The sequence below is a fragment of the Anomalospiza imberbis genome, chromosome 1 (assembly GCF_031753505.1).
Source record: "Anomalospiza imberbis isolate Cuckoo-Finch-1a 21T00152 chromosome 1, ASM3175350v1, whole genome shotgun sequence".
Lineage (NCBI taxonomy): Eukaryota > Metazoa > Chordata > Aves > Passeriformes > Viduidae > Anomalospiza > Anomalospiza imberbis.
In genome coordinates this window covers 94152853-94169007 of record NC_089681.1, presented here as the reverse complement: position 1 = coordinate 94169007, position 16155 = coordinate 94152853, and positions in this window count along the sequence as shown.

Sequence of the window (16155 nt, the reverse complement as noted above, 5' to 3'; positions counted from 1 at the left end):
AATAACAGGACTGCTTAATCCCAACAGCTACATCTGAACACATCAGATGTTACTCCAGTGCATTGAACTCATCTGGCACCAATAAAAAAAAAACCCACAAGAGGTTTTTTGTTGTTTTTTTTTTTTTTTTTTTGAGAACTGAGTTTATAAGAAGCAGTTTTTCAGGAAGCATCAGCAGCATTTTCCAAGATGTAAATTTCCCATTTGGGCTAGAAATTGTCTTTGGGAAATATCACTCACTATACATAGTAGACAATGCAAGCTGCAGTCTACTCTATTTTTGAGTTTGCCATATTTGACATGCTTCTCACAACTATTATTCCTTGAAAAGAAGTATTCAGATAAGCTATATAATTGAACCATGAGTAGACATTTGATCACTGCTGTCCGTTTCTGGGTTCTCTGTTTACATTTCACCTGTCCCCTTTAATAAGCTGGACAAGTACTTGTATGGACATAGACGAAATGGAGCAAGAACAAAAAAAGGAAATTTATTTTTCTGTTATATCAGCAGTTGATGTGTACAGTTGACCAGCCAGTGATAACAGAGCAATGAAGGGACTAGGGAAGAGCAAATAGACTCTGACAAGGAAAGTGTAACCTATCCAGGAACTCCTGTAAAAGAAATGTTCACTTGTCTTACATGCCCCACCCCTTCCTTCATTTAACACATCTGGCATAGGCAAGAAACTATAAATGGGTTCAGAATTACAGTGGAACAAGCATACAAGTTTTCATGAAGATCTGATGAGAATTCTTTGAATTCACTCTTTGAATTGCAAGAGTGCTTTGTGAACTGTGATTTCCACCCAGATTTTGGCTTTGCTGGACTGGACTATGTCATTATGTCATTCATTCCTGTTAACACAACAGTGAGTATTCTCTTAACAATAATAACTATTTAACAAAAAAAACACAACAACAACAACAACAAACAAACAAACAAACAAACAAAAAAAACACCCCAAAAAAACCCCAAAAAACCCCAAAAAACCCCAAAAGACCCCAAAAACCAAAACAAACCAAGGAAAAAACAAATCAATAAAAATCCCCCAAAACCCCAAAAAACACCAAAACCAAACCAAAGCCAAAAAACACACCTAAAACCAAACCAAACAAGAGAAAACTCCCCAAAAAGAAGAAGAAAGATATTTTATTTGCCCATTAAACATGCAGTTGCAGCTCTGTAATGTACTCTGTCCTCACATTTGTTTATCAATGGCTAAGGATTGAAGTTATATTTTGTTTTGACTTTTCCAGTGGCTTTGTGCATGAATGATGACCAGACAAATTATGAGCTGAGTGATGATGACTCAAACATTTAGTAGAAAGTTTTATGGGAACCTATTATGATAAAACCAGGGAAAATCTGCATGTTTAGATTTTTATTTAATCAAATATATACACATATACACCTATACATATATATGTATTTAGGGAGAACATTCAGGTTGCAAATCTGCAAAACATGATATCTATTGAGACATTCATTCCATAGGAAATATGCAGATTGCTTTTATAAGACAAAATGAGATTTTTGTGAATCAAAAAGCAATATCAACAAATCTAGGTATCAAGACTGTACATTTTCTCAGCAAATCTACTCACTAAAACTGGTAAGTGAAACAATAAACCTGTGTTTTAATGATCAAAAGCAAGCCATATGCAGACACTGCCCATTCCCTGCCTATGTGACTGCAGGAGTTTGTTAGGCTACTAGATTTTTCCTTTTCATCTTGCAGAAAATACTTCAGGGCATTTTTTCTCTTCTCAAGGCATGAAAGTATACTGTCTTCAAGAATTCAAGAGCACTTTCTTGAATTAAGAAGAACTGTTTGAAGAATCAACTGAAGAAATATTTGAAGAATTATAGAGACTGGGGAAGGGAGGTGCAGAAAGGGAGCTAGAAAATAATTTTAAAGTATGAGTGATTTGAAGTGACTTTCTGACAGATGCTAGACAAGCTGGGAAAGAGATGATACTAAACTGCAAAGAGATGGTGGCTAAGAAGAAAGAAAAAATGGGAGCAATAGGGAAACACAGCAAATACTTCTTTACCATATGTAATTGCTCCAGGGGCACTGTTTTAACTCACTGACCTCTAAAAACCCACAGTAACCTCTATATTAACCCACAGTAGAAGTTTTCCATGAGGCCCTCCCTTGTTTCTACCGTTTCAAATGTAAAAGATTGGATTTCAAGCGCAATTCCCATGTTTGTGTATTTTCTTTGGCAGTGGCTTCTTAACATTTCTTCAGTTTAAATACCTTTGAAGTATTAATTGCACTTTTTGCTCAGGATGTTTTCTGTTTTTACCTGAAGTTTTGCCAATTTTTAGGAATGTAAATCTGTGCTAATGTGTTATAATAAATAAACTCTAGTCAAAATGTGACATCTAATTAGAAAATATTTGAAGTTATTAACTTCTTGTTCACTAGGACAACAAGAAAACCCTCCGGTGCTGTCTCCAGGATCTCATTTGTACATACAGTGCAATAGGCTTTGCAGTGAGACCCAATGATCAAGGTAGATGGAGGGATGCTAACCAAAGGTACAGTCTAGCTACCACAAAGGAGATGAGCATGGGATTGGCTGTTCTCTTTTTAACAAGCATTTATACTTTAAATGTGTGTTAAAATGAGGCATTTTCACAGTGGCTTAAAAATTATTCCATTTCACTCCAGGGACTTTAATGAAACAACTTAATGAAGTGCATTGTTTCCTGATTTAAATGCTTGGTTTGGGACTTCGGGAGCAAGACTTTGTGCAAAATCTCTAGGAAATAACTTGGTTTCAGTTTGCTGAAGTTCTCAGTATGTGGTATAAGCCACTCTTCTATTGTGGTGGAGCTGAGTGGTTTTAATCTCAGAGGTATCATGAGCCCAGACACAAATACATGTAACAGATAAAGAATGGGAAAGTATCACTTTGAAATTATGATATAGAAACTAATTCCTAACATGATTATCTTGGTAATTTGAGGTCATATAAATTAGTGTTTAAAATAATCTAAGCAATTATATGTTTTCTCTTGTCCCTTGTTTTCTGTAAAAATGCGTATTCCTTCCCCCATCTGTCTGGGCACTCTTCCCATCTGCGATCACCCCTAAACTGAAGAAGCAGTGTTGAGTGACTGAAGAAACAAACAGTGTCTAAGGGACAGATATATATGCATATTTTTATTTTAAGGGGGACATGTTTCTCCCTCATCTCACAGTATATTAATTTCCAACTTTATCCTATATGCTATTCCCTATGTAACCTAAATATTAATGGAACAGCATCAACATGCTTCATGCTTGGTCAGAGGAAATAGGCACTTTGTTGTCATCCTTCATCCTCTATTTTGTGTCTTTGACCTACATCAAGCTTTACGAAGTTCTTCATAGCTTCTTAGAGCTACTATCTGTCTGTCAAATTGTCTGAAAATGGCATACAGTTTCAGATGTTTTCGGTGAAGCTGATGATTAATCAAAAGACTTGAAAACAATGTATTATAACAACAGCATTTATATGTTTCAGACATAAAGCAGCCCAGTATTTATTGCATTGTAATAATTTTTTTACTAGCTTATAGAGACATAAATGCAACATTGAATCACTGGAGAATAGTAATCCTTCAAACAGAATTGAAGTGTTTCTTGAAAGAACCATTTGAACACTGGAAAGGCACTATGTTTTTAAATTTAAAAATATTCACTGAAAAGTCAGAAACCCTACTATGTTCAACAACAAAAGTGAACAAATCCTCACAATTAACTCTAAGGAACAAAATTACTATTGACAGAAAGTCTATCTTTTCAAAATGAACATCTGTCTTTCTTATGGCCTAAGTTATACTTAATTTTTCATCATACAGGTGATGAGAAACTCTCGAGGTCTGGTATAGAAATTATGGTAAGAAATTAACTTTTAAAATTACTCTTGCCAGTATTTCTATATGAATCACCAACTTATGTATATCTTGCAGATGCAAATGGAATACTGGATAGCACAATAGATACCTGTGTGTATTTTGAACAATTGCATTCAGTGGTAGCTTTTAAACCTCTAGCTTGGAATAGTAGCTAAAATATGATGGGAAATTATTCCTGGATTCAACAGCAAGAAGAAATATGGGAAAACAAATTAATGAAGACTAATGTGCATGAACTTCCAGCTGTCTAGTCAGTTTCAGTAAAGGTACTTCTCTAAGTGATTTAAAATGTTGAAAATTTTTTGTCTGGTCTAGAAATCTCAAAATATAAGACTTGTGAGATTTTTAGGAATAAATACATTATATTGTGATGAAACTGAGAAGATAAAAGGAAGATGAGGTTAGAGACCAAGGAAAGATGAATTTTCTATTGATTATGTAAAAATGGAAAAACTCTGAGCAATGGAGGGGAGCTACAGGACTATTTTGAAACCCTGATGTTTTATGCCTTTGTCATGGCTGCTATATGCATTGTGACATTGTATTTGAGATTCAGCCAAACTTCTGCTAAAAATCATGTGAAACTTGCCTTTTTAGGGTTTCTTAAGTTTAACTGTTTGTTAAAAGGGTTGTTAGGGTTCACAAATGTTTTAAATTAACTTGGGTACACTTGGCTAAAAATCATACAAAATTCATGATTCTAAAAGTTTTGTTTGCAAAGCAAAATAAACCCCTTTGGCTTTCTAGGCTGACTTTGTTCTGACTTTTTATTCACTGACCATCAATCTCCAGGGGGTAAGTGATATAGATTCAAACCCCAGATATTATTCTGGAATATCTGTGGAGTGAAAGAGAGAGCTTTGGTGCCAGTTTCCCTGTCTTTCTGTCTCTAGTGCTGTATAGAGCACATCTGCAGGTAGGCCCATCTGTGAAGAACAGGATAATTACCTACCTGCCTGCTTTTAGTATTCAAGAATTGAGGAGGTGGGGTATTGCAAATAAAAGCTTAAGATAGATTATTTTTATTTGTTAATTAAGCCCAGCTGATTTATATACTAAAAAGGAAAAGAAGGACCAAGAATTCTTTCAAGGATGATAAGTAGACTGAGCAGCATGCAACTTGAATGTGAAGATTTGTCCAGATCCATAACTTATTACAATGAGGAAAAAACCCCCTTGGTTTCAGAATTCTTTGCTTTCCAGAATTACTCAAGAAACACAGTATGCTGTCCCAGTGATATCAGGGGTTGCTGACATGTCAGGATGTTTGGTCTAGAGGATTATAAAACGGGATGCTAATGTAACATGTTATTATCTTCCCATCATCTATCATTTCCCTAAGTTCAGAAGCTCTCCCAACTTCTTGCACAAAGCAATTAGCAGTTGTTGCCAACATCAATTCCTCCTCTTCCATGTCCTCATCTCTTGTCAAAAGAGAGCGAAGTAATAGTAATACATTAACTTTTAGCTGAATTCGTGGAAGCATTCTTTGAGGAAAAGCTGACCTTTATCACTATACACTACCTTCATTTTTCCTTCTTTAAATCTGCAGTCTACAGTATCTTGGGGGTTTTTCTCAGTACCTTACGGAAGTAATTTCCATTCTTTCTGCCTACTGCAACCAAAACATTTAATTTTCTCCTCCTTCCAGGTGTCAGATTTTCTGTTCTCAAGGTACCCTGTTTCTCAAGGTTTGTAACCAGAAGATGTAGAAAACAGAACAAAACCTTTCATAATTTGGACCTCACATACTTCAGGGAATCATTCTTTCTTCATGGAAAATTTAATTTTCTCTGAATTTTCAGTGGAAGCTTTGGCTGTAAGTCATTTCAAATCTCTCGGATTCTACTGAACATCTTTGCCACTACACTCCACTTAAAGGTTGAACTGATCTACTTATTCTAGAGTTGGCCTGTTTATCACAGATGATGACTGAACCAAATACAAAATCACTCTATTAATGACAGTCCATATTGCTTACTAATTGTTGGTATCTTTGCTTGTAATATGCCCTCCATGGTTTTCTTTTGGCAGTCTTCATTTATCTTTATCTAAAGCTGAATTTATCCAGACTTCACACTAATGACTTTTACAGTCTCACTAAATCTGCAGGGAATTACATTTGCTTATGTCATGAAGAAATTAACTTTGCTGAATGGGGAAATTGTGCCCTGGTGTTTGTAGTATGAAGAATAGTGTAATAAGTTAGGGTGAATTCTGAGTATTTTCAGAATCCACCTAGTAGGGGAAATGGGTGAGGAAAATTACAACTACATTTCACCTCGTGGAAGAACTGAAAGCAAAGTGATACTGTTAGTGGGGAAAAAGGTCCCAGTGACTGTATGATCAGAACATTTTCTTTAAAATAAAGTGAATTTAGATGGTATCGCATGAAATTTTAATTAGCTGTATTGATTTAGAATCTAAGGTGGATTTTTCAGAGCACTGACAGACATTTTAAGTTATAAATATGTTTTATCTAGAAGTGGGTCTTTTCACTGTGTGTGTGCTGCTTCTTTTTCAGCTGAAATCTTTCATGGCAGCTCTCTGCCTCAAATGACCTCCTTCTGACAGAAGGACAAGAAGAATTTAGCTCAATTGTTTCTTAAATTGAGATTGGACTAAAGCAAGCCTTGCTTTGCCATGTGGAAAAGGATAATAAATCTGAGAATTTCTAGTGCCTAAGTTCACTAGAGTAGGAATAGGAACTTGGACTTGGCAAAAATATAATATCATCCTGGTGCAGCTGTTAAAAATCTGACCAGTTTGTTAAAAATCTGACAAAAATACAAGTGCAGTGTTATGCCTGTGTGCAGCACAAGTGTTCCATCCTCCCCTGATGCTTCTGCAGCAATCACAGAGCAAATCTCTTCAACATAACAACTTAATCTGCAGCTGCCCTGGGCTTTGGGACCTGGGTAGTACTTCCCTTGTTGAATCCTTTTTCCACTTGTTGGGGACCTCCTGACATGGTGGAACTACTTCTCCATGCTCTCAGGGCTACTCCTGGACAGAGATAATGACTATCAGAGGAGGTTAGAGGATCTCAGGAAGACATGGGAGAGTTTAAAACTGGAGAAATAAAAAGAACATAGAGGAGGAACAATAGGGATGGAAGGGTTGAGGATAGAGAAGCTAATAAGATCACAAAAGAGCAGGGGCCTCTGGGATAAGAACAAGAGACAGAGTCTAGCTACAAAATAAGGAGTAATTAAAAGGAGAGATAGAATAATATGAGAAAGGGTGGAGATTCTTGGAGTTATCATAGTGTTCGTATGTGGAAATGAAGCCAAGAACTGCACGTCCTAATAACTTATTTGCCGGCTTTGCTGTGAGATCACACAGCAAATTTAATGCATTGTCCAACACGTGGGTCATCCACCCCTCTTTGCACATTGATTGCAGAGAAAAAGTTGAAATTTTAAGACAGGTCAGGCCACTCTGAATGCCTCACAGTACTCATATTTTTAGAGGAGAACTTTTACAGAACTGTTGGGTGTGAGAGCTCAGAGCTCCTGAAGACGAGAAATAACAAATAGGGAATCTAGAGGATAAAGAGTTATTACCCAGTGATCCAGCTTGGAAGGGCATTGTGAAAGTGGGTATCATGGTGCTTGCTGGAAACTGGGGACAGTATTTCTGAACTGCTTTTAAAATGAGACTATTCTTACTCCTATCACCCATCCCCCTGCTTTTAGCAGTCCTATATATCAAACATATCATATTAGCAGAAACAGTTTTGTTCACTCTCAGGGCAAGAAAGAGTCTGTCCTGTAAGAAACTCTAAATATGGCAGCTTTTTACTTGAATTTAAAATATCATGTACAACAGTTGTCATTGAATATAACACTGAATATTTTTCTAATTGCAATAATATGTTTTTGCATATTTACACACAACTGTATGAATGAAGTCTGACTCTTCAACAGGTGTCTGTATTGTATCCTCCTTGCCATTTTAGAGTTTGGGTGCTAAATTTCCACCTAAGAAATTTGGTCATAGCTTTTAGTATTTAGTTTTATTTCTTCTTTTGTGGGTCATTAAAGTGGAATAGGAGGATGCACATGTAACTAGGCCTTTGTATTTATAGAATTAATGGTGTTTGAGAGGAAAATAGATGTTTTACAAACATGGAACTGTTCCAGAGAGAATATATTCTGCTGTGTGCAAAAAAACTGGTATTCATTACACATTGCATGGATGAAATGATGTAGAGTAAAATGCTTTTGGGGAACAGAAATAGCTTCCCCTCATAGAGGAGACTTACTTTCATGGCAGTGTTTGGAACAAAACAGTGTGCTGTGTCAGTACTATAGCTATAGATATTTTATAAACATACAAACACACATCTGCAAATGTAGGTATTTATAGATTCGCATTCTCAATTTGCAAAATCTCCTGTGTAAAGCTCTGTTTGAAATATAGCAGCTTCTTCTTGGATATGTAATATCATAAAAAAAAGTTTGAAGATGTCATTTAACTTCTATATTTATTTTCTTTATCTCAAAGACAGTCAAGAAACTTAACAATGAGTATTTGTATGTGCTGGTAGTCCTCTGATCTGGCAGCCCTTAACAATTTGCATGATTTTAGTCAGAGAAGAAGCTGCCTGAAGGATGGGAAAGTTAATTTACAAGTGGCTGATCACTATTAGGTTTATCATCCTTTGACAAGATATAGAAATTCCTGATTGTTAAATAAATTCCTGATTGTTGAATACAAACCTTTGTTTTTAAATAATTATTTGAATATTGTTAACATTTCTTGAGCTTATTGAGAAATATAAGTTATCTAGTATTGGTTTTGATATAACAAATCTCACTCTGTCTACTAAGCTCTGTTGATTTCTCGGGGTTCTGATGGTCAGGGTGACCGTGAGATCGTAAAGAGTCTTTGCTTCCCTTAGCCCGTGCAGCCAAAGAAGGAGCCTGGAATGCGTCCAATTGCATTTTCAAGGTTGTTTATTTCTTCTTATCTATAACATTCTTTCTTTGACCTGCCAAGCTCTGCCTAGCAAGTCCACCATAGCATTCTGCCCTGCCCTGTTGGGCAGTGTTTACCTTTTATATCAAAAGTTATGTATAGTCTGTTTAAAACAATGTATCAATAGCTAACATCTACATTGGACAGTGTGTCCCTACCTTAAACCAAGAGAAAAGTGTCACCATCACACCAAGACATGGAGGACAAGACGAAGGAGAAGAAGGCTAGGACACACCCAAATTCCTCCATCTTGTACCCCCTTGAATCCCACTCTAAAAATCCCCAAATTCTACTTTTCCACCCTGAGTTAGTTCAAATATCACACTACTAAAACCCTTGTGGCTTGTAATTCCTCATACAAAATTGACAGTTTTATCCACAGGCTAAAATCAAAGCCACAGATGTTTTTGACTTCATACCAAGGTCTCTGAGACCCCTGCCAGGGTCTTGAGACAGACAGGGCAGCCAGAGGGATGTCCTGGACTCTGACAAAGCTAAGTGGGCAGCAAGCTATTCAATGGGAATATATTCTTTTTAAAATAGCCTTATTAGGAAAGGAATTATGCATTTCTATTTAGCATTGAAGATACCTTTATGAAATTGTACTTGATTTTTTGAAATAATGATGTCACTAAACCAAGAAAAAGTTTGATTAGTAACCAGTTAAGGATTTATAAGATTTTCCCTTTTCAGTCATAGGCTGGGTTTTTCTCCATTTTGCCCATCACTGTGACAAATACAAAACACATTCATGGATATTGTGATGAAATGTATTTCCATTCCTTTACCTAAAATCCATTGTAGGACAGCCCAGACTTCTAGCTGTTCTAACAAATCTTTTAGTCTGAAGTTTGCTTCTCTCTGTCCTGCACATTGGACACCAACCAAAATAAACTGACAACACATCATGGCCCTTAGGAGGTGCTATAAGTGAACAGATTTTATTATATTTTTCTTTTTGAAAATAAGGGTTTTAAAAAAATGTACAGTAACTGAATAGGATGTGGGAAAGTAGCATGAAAAGCTGGGAAGCAGATTGAGGTTACTCTGTGAAAAGATACAACAAATTCTTTCTACTTTAGAAAGAATACCACAGATTGTAGATATTTCAAAAATCACCAAAAACAATTGGTTTTGGTAGGTATGTTTGTGATGTTACCTTGTAAGGATGTACACATCTACCTCTTTCTTCTTTTTCTTTATGTCCAATTAATGAGTAAAACTGCTGCCTTTTAAAGTAATACTTCCTGGAGGCAGATGTGGATCTGCCAATTTATTCAGATCAGAGTTAGAGGATGCTGATCTTTGAAAGAGGACAATTAATAGAGACATTATTGACTATTGAATCAAGTTTCTTTCAGTTTCAGAGTTTTCATATGCTCTCATTTTCAAAAGAACTATCTCTGTATGCTCTGTTTCCTTTCTTAAGAAGAAAATATCTGTTATACATTTTGTAAGGATGGTTTATTTCCTTAGGGTGACAAGTATACATTAAATGTTCTTCCTCTTTCTCATTTGGGAAGGACTTTTATTTTTTGAGGAAGGTTTTAAATCACAAACTAAGATTTGAATGCCAGACTCCTTAGTTTGGACTTTGAAAGCTGTGACAGACACTTCCTCTGCCCTTGGTTATGTGTTAGTGTCGTGGTTTGACATGGAAGTGATTTTTTCAGGAAGTTGGGTCAAACCAATCAGTGGTCAAGTTTGGATATTGGCACCTGAAGTGACCACTGAAGATAGGGATACGCCTCTGAGAACACGGGGGTTTAAAAGCAGGAACTCCCAAGAGCTCGCTCTCTTTGGTTCTGGTCAGGGTGCTGTGCAGACCTTCCCTGCCCAGCCATGGGGCTGGGTGGGGGAGGGGAAGCCATGAGGCCTGGTCGAGGTGAGCTGAGGGGTAGAAGGACTGGAACCGAGCCAGCTCCTGTGGACGGAAGGGTGGAGAGAAGCAGAGATGCCTTTGTCATCCCCCCCACAGAGGGAAGAAACAGAGAGTCCGGACGGCACCAGTAACTTTGCCGGCGCAGAGGAGAAGGAGGTGGGGGGAAGGTGCCCAGCCTTGGCCTTGGGAATCGGCTGCTGGGCAAAGATATCAGCCGTCCAGGGAGTCTGAACTTTTAACCCTTTCCTGAGAAATGAAGGCTTTGTAAAATATTACTCCTCCTTGATTTGAAGTAGAAAAGAGACAGTCTGGGATCCAAGATGATGGAAGAAGAAATTCTTGAGTTGGAAGGAGATGATGGAGTGGCTTGTGGCTGGACTTTTCTTGTTAGCCATAGACTGAACCAAATTCTCCTGACAGAAGCTGCACTTAAGGGGGTGCGTTGGTGAGCCAAGACACCTGTTTCAGTGATTACCAGCAGAAGAGTAGAGAGAACAGAGGAGAGTTGGAGAAGGTGTGGAGAAGCCCTCTGTCTTTGAGGAAGAAGAAGAGGAGAAGAAGACCTCTGTTCTTGGACCCTCAGCCCCAGGTGAAAATGGGGGGGACTGTAGTCCCAAAATGAGAAACTGAACTGTTGTCTCTTTTAGTCCATGGCAAAGCATCATTAAAGGAGCCCTATGAGCAGTCTGTCCATACACGGTGGTGAGAGCACTGTGACATGGAAAGGAGAGTGTCACCATGGCAGATTTTCTCCGGGCGGTTGCCATGTGTGACATGGAAACACAAGGGTGGCAATTGTGTTTCCTGGGGGGTCTGTGGCACAGGAGAGACTCCTGTCTCCCTTGAAAGATTGAGTATTTGGTTATCTGAAGGGTGGCAACTTGATCAGGATCCCGGGTGGTGTCTCACTGTTGAGTTTGTTTGGAAATTAGGTGGGAGGAGGAGGGAAGGTTTGGAAGGTCTTCATCCAGGATTTAGTGTTTGTAGTTTTTATAGTAGCAGTAGTTTAATAAAGTTCTTTTCTTTGTTATTAAGCTTGGGCCTGCTCTGCTCTGTTCCTGATCACATCTCACAGCAATTATTTAGAAAAGTACATTTTCATGGGGGCGCTGGCATCGCGCCAGTGTCAAACCTTGACAGTTAGAAAGACCATGACAGATATGTGGGTTACTTGGTCCTTTTACCCAGCAACTCCTTGCCTTTGGAATGGGATTACCAAAAAGACAGTGGATTAATACCCACAGATCAAGGTCACAGCTCAAGAGTAGACCCGTTTGTTGGACTGCTGCTGGTGAGCTCTGGCTTTCACACTGCAGGGAGAAGTTGCTGAGAGAAATTAATGTCCGTGTTATGCCAACAGTTATCAAATGGAGCAGTTGCCTGCTTTGTTGAGGAAAAAGAAAAAGCACAGACATAATTAAAATATACATTTACAAAATATGTGTATAACCAAGGCTACTGTGGCTGTTTTCCTGTTTGTTTTATGGGTGAATAAGGTGAAGAATTAATGGATTTTTAACTTCCTCTGGAAAGCAGGCACATGGATTCACAGCTACCACACACTAACTGTATGCTTTTGGGCTTACTTTAATAATGGCACCTACTGTAAGGAAATGATACCAGGGGAAATTTTCTCCCAACCCTTTAACCATCTCTTTGGGTCTGCCCCACCAGTTTTTGAAGGGTTCAGATCCACTCTAAATACTAATGATATCATAGAGTGGCTGGTGTTGCTATTAGGCTTGTTCTATATAGCATTTAGAGATAAGGGAAGGTCAACCTGGATAACCACTCTGACACCTCCCCAGAACCTGACACGGCACCAGAGAGTAGGGATGCTTCTGCCCCAGAACCGGACCCTGCCCCACAGCCCACCCCAGATATGAACTACCCAGATTGGGTGGGGGGTCTGGTGAAGGAGATGCGCGAGATGCTGAAGGAGTATATTTCCCCAGCTGATGAGAAGCCCTCCCCCTGCCTCGAAGATGGAGAGTCTAATAGTACAGAGGTGGAACCCACAGATGTTACAACTGTCCAGGTTCCAGCTGAACTGCAAAGGCTGTCACAGCCAGCAGCAGTTGCCCCTGTAGAAAAAAGGAGATCTAAGATGAAATCAGAGCACCCAGATAGGGGAAGGCCTTCACAACCCATAGGGGAGCCAGAGGTTGCAATTGTCACCGAGTCCCTGATGTATGAAAGTCTCTGTAATCTGCACAAAGACATTGTGCTACAAGGATGTGAGGCTTATACAACCTGGCTACTTCAGGTCTGGGACCTTATGGGTACAGGCATCCAGCTGGATGGTGGTGAGGCAAGGAATCTGGGACCCTTGACCCAGGACTCAGGTATGGATCAGATTTTTGTAAGGGAGCCAGGGTCCCTTTTCCTCTGGGACCAGCTTTTAATAAGGGTCAGAGAGAGGTTTGTCCACAGGGAGAGAATGCAGAAGCACCACCTTAGAATGTGCAGAAAGACCCTTGAGGAAGGGATCCAACAGTTGAGAGAAGTGGCAGTATTGGAGGTACTCTTTGGAAGACATGGACAGCATGATAATGACCTGGACAAGGTCAGGTGCACAGACCAAATGTTGTGGAGTCTGGCAAATCTAGGGCCATCTCAATACACCACCTTCATTGCAACGATTAATGCTGATACCAACTAAGAGACAGTGGGTTCTGTTGCCAACAAGTTTAGAAATTATGAAAGTATGATCAATGGCCCAATGCAAGCTCACGTCTCTGCTGTGGTCAAGGAACTCAAAAAGGAGATGAGGGAGATGAGGGAGGAGGTGAGGAGGAACAGTTCCCACATTGCAACAGTGTGAGTCACAGGCCCCAAAGTCAGAGCCCAATGTTCCTTAGCTATAGGGAGAGGGTACACCCCATGGGCTGACCTGTGGTTCTTTCTGTGTGACCATGGGGAAGACATGGGAAGGTGAGATGGGAAACCTATTTCTGTCTTGGCAGTGCAGGTGCATCAACTCAAGGAGGAAAACACTAACCAAGGGAATTCCAGTAAAGTGAAGGTAGCCTCAACCTCCCATGAGCAAGCTGCCTAGTATGATCTGTCAGATCCCCTTGAAGGTACCTCTACCATGTATGCCCAGGAAAGAAACAATAACCAGGATTAGAGGGGCCCTGCCTCTAGCCAGGGAGAGGCACAGGAAAACCAGATCTTCTGGACAGTGTGGATCTGATGGTGTGGTGCCACAGAGCCACAAAAATTTGATGCCTTAGTTGATACTGGTGCACAGTGTACCCTGATACCATCGGGACATGTGAGGGTGGAACCTGTTTCCATTGCCGGGGTGATGGAGGGATCACAGCAATTGACCTTGTTGGAAGCCGAGGTAAGCCTGACTGGGAAAGAGTGGAAGAAACATCCTATTGCGACTGGCCCAAAGGCCTTGTGTATTCTAGGTATAGACTTCCTCCAGAATGGCTATTACAAAAGGACTAAGATTGGCTTTTGGCATAGCTGCTGTAGAGACAAAGAACATTAAGCAGTTGAACACTTTGCCTGGACTATCAGAAAACCCATCTGCAGTAGGACTCCTGAAGGTGAAAGAGCAACGAGTGCCAATTGCCACCTCGACGGTGCATCGCCAGCAGCATCGGACGAATCAAGATGCTGTGATCCCCATCCACAAAATAATCTGTGAACTGGAGAGCCAAAGGGTCTCCAGTTCAAAACCCACTTACCCTTCAACAGTCCCATCTGGCCTGTGCGCAAGTCTGACAGAGAATGGAGATTGACTGAGGACTATTGTGGCTTGAATGAAGTGACTCCACTGCTGAGTGCTGCTGTGCCATCATGCTGAAACTCCAGTATGAGCTGGAGTCCAAGGCAGCAAAGTGGTATGCCACTGCTGACATTGCTAATGCGTTTTTCTCTATTCCTGTGGCAACAAAATGCAGGCCTCAGTTTGCTTTCACCTGGAGGGGCATGCAATACACCTGGAACTGACTCCCCAGGGGTGGAAGCACAGCCCCAGCATCTGCCATGGACTGATCCAGGCTGCACTGGAAAAGAACTCCAGAACACCTGCAGTACATCGATGACATCATTGTGTCGGGGAACACAGCAGTGGAAGTATTTGAAAAAGGAGAGAGGATCATCCAGATTCTGTTAGAAGCTGGTTTCGCCATCAAGAAGAGCAAAGTCAAGTGACCTGCCTGAGAGATCCAGTTCCTGGGAGTAAAGTGGCAAGACAGACAGCATCAAATTCCAACTGAGGTCATCAACACGATCACCATGGTGTCTCCACCAACCAGCAAGAAGGAAACACAAGCTTTCCTAGCTGTTACAAGTTTTTAGAGAATGCACATTCGTGAGTACAGTCAGATCGTGACACCTCTTTACCTGGTCACCCACAAGAAGAGCGAGTTCCACTGGGGCCCTGAGCAGCAACAAGCTTTTGCCCAGCTTGAGCAGGGAATGGCTCATGTGGTAGCCCTTGGTCCAGTCAAGACGGGGCCAGAGGTGAAGAATGTGCTCTACTCTGCAGCCAGGAACAATGGCTTGTCCTGGAGCCTTTGGCAGAAGGGGCCTGGGGAGACTCGAGGCCGACCACTAGGATTTTGGAGTTGAAGCTACAGAGGGTCTGAAGCCAACTACACTCCCACAGAAAAGGAAATCTTGGCTGCCCGTGAAGGAGTTGAAACTGTCTCAGAGGTGATTGGCACGGAAGCACAACTCCTCCTGGCACCCCAACTACCGGTGCTGGGGTGGATGTTTAAAGGAAAGGATCCCATTACCCACCACACCACTGAGGCTACACGGAGCAAGTGGATTGCTCTCATCACACAGCGCACCTGTATTAGAAACCTGAACCGCCCTGGGATTTTGAAGATAATTACAAACTAGCCGGAAGGTGAAAACTTTGGTCTCACTGACGAAGAGAAGCAAGAGCAAGTGACACATGCTGAAGAAGCTCCACCATACAACCATCTATCAGCAGAGGAAACACGCTACACTCTTTTCACTGATGGTTCCTGTTGCATTGTAAGGATGAACCAGAAGTGGAAAGCAGCCGTTTAGAGCCCCACACGACAGGTTGCACAAGCTACTGAAGGAGAAGGTGGATCAAGTCAACTTGCTGAACTCAAAGCTGTTCAACTGGCCCTGGACATTGCTGAGAGACAGAAGTGGCCAAAGCTCTACCTTTATACTGATTCTTGGATGGTAGCCAATGTTCTGTTGGGCTGGCTGGAAAGGTGGAAAAAGGCCAACTGGCAATGTAGAGGAAAGTCAGTCTGGGCTGCTGATGAATGGAAAGACCTTGACACTCGGGTGGAGAAGCTACCCGTGAAAGTCCATCATGTAGATGCCCATGTCCCCAAGAGTAGAGCCAATGAGGAACACCAAAACAATG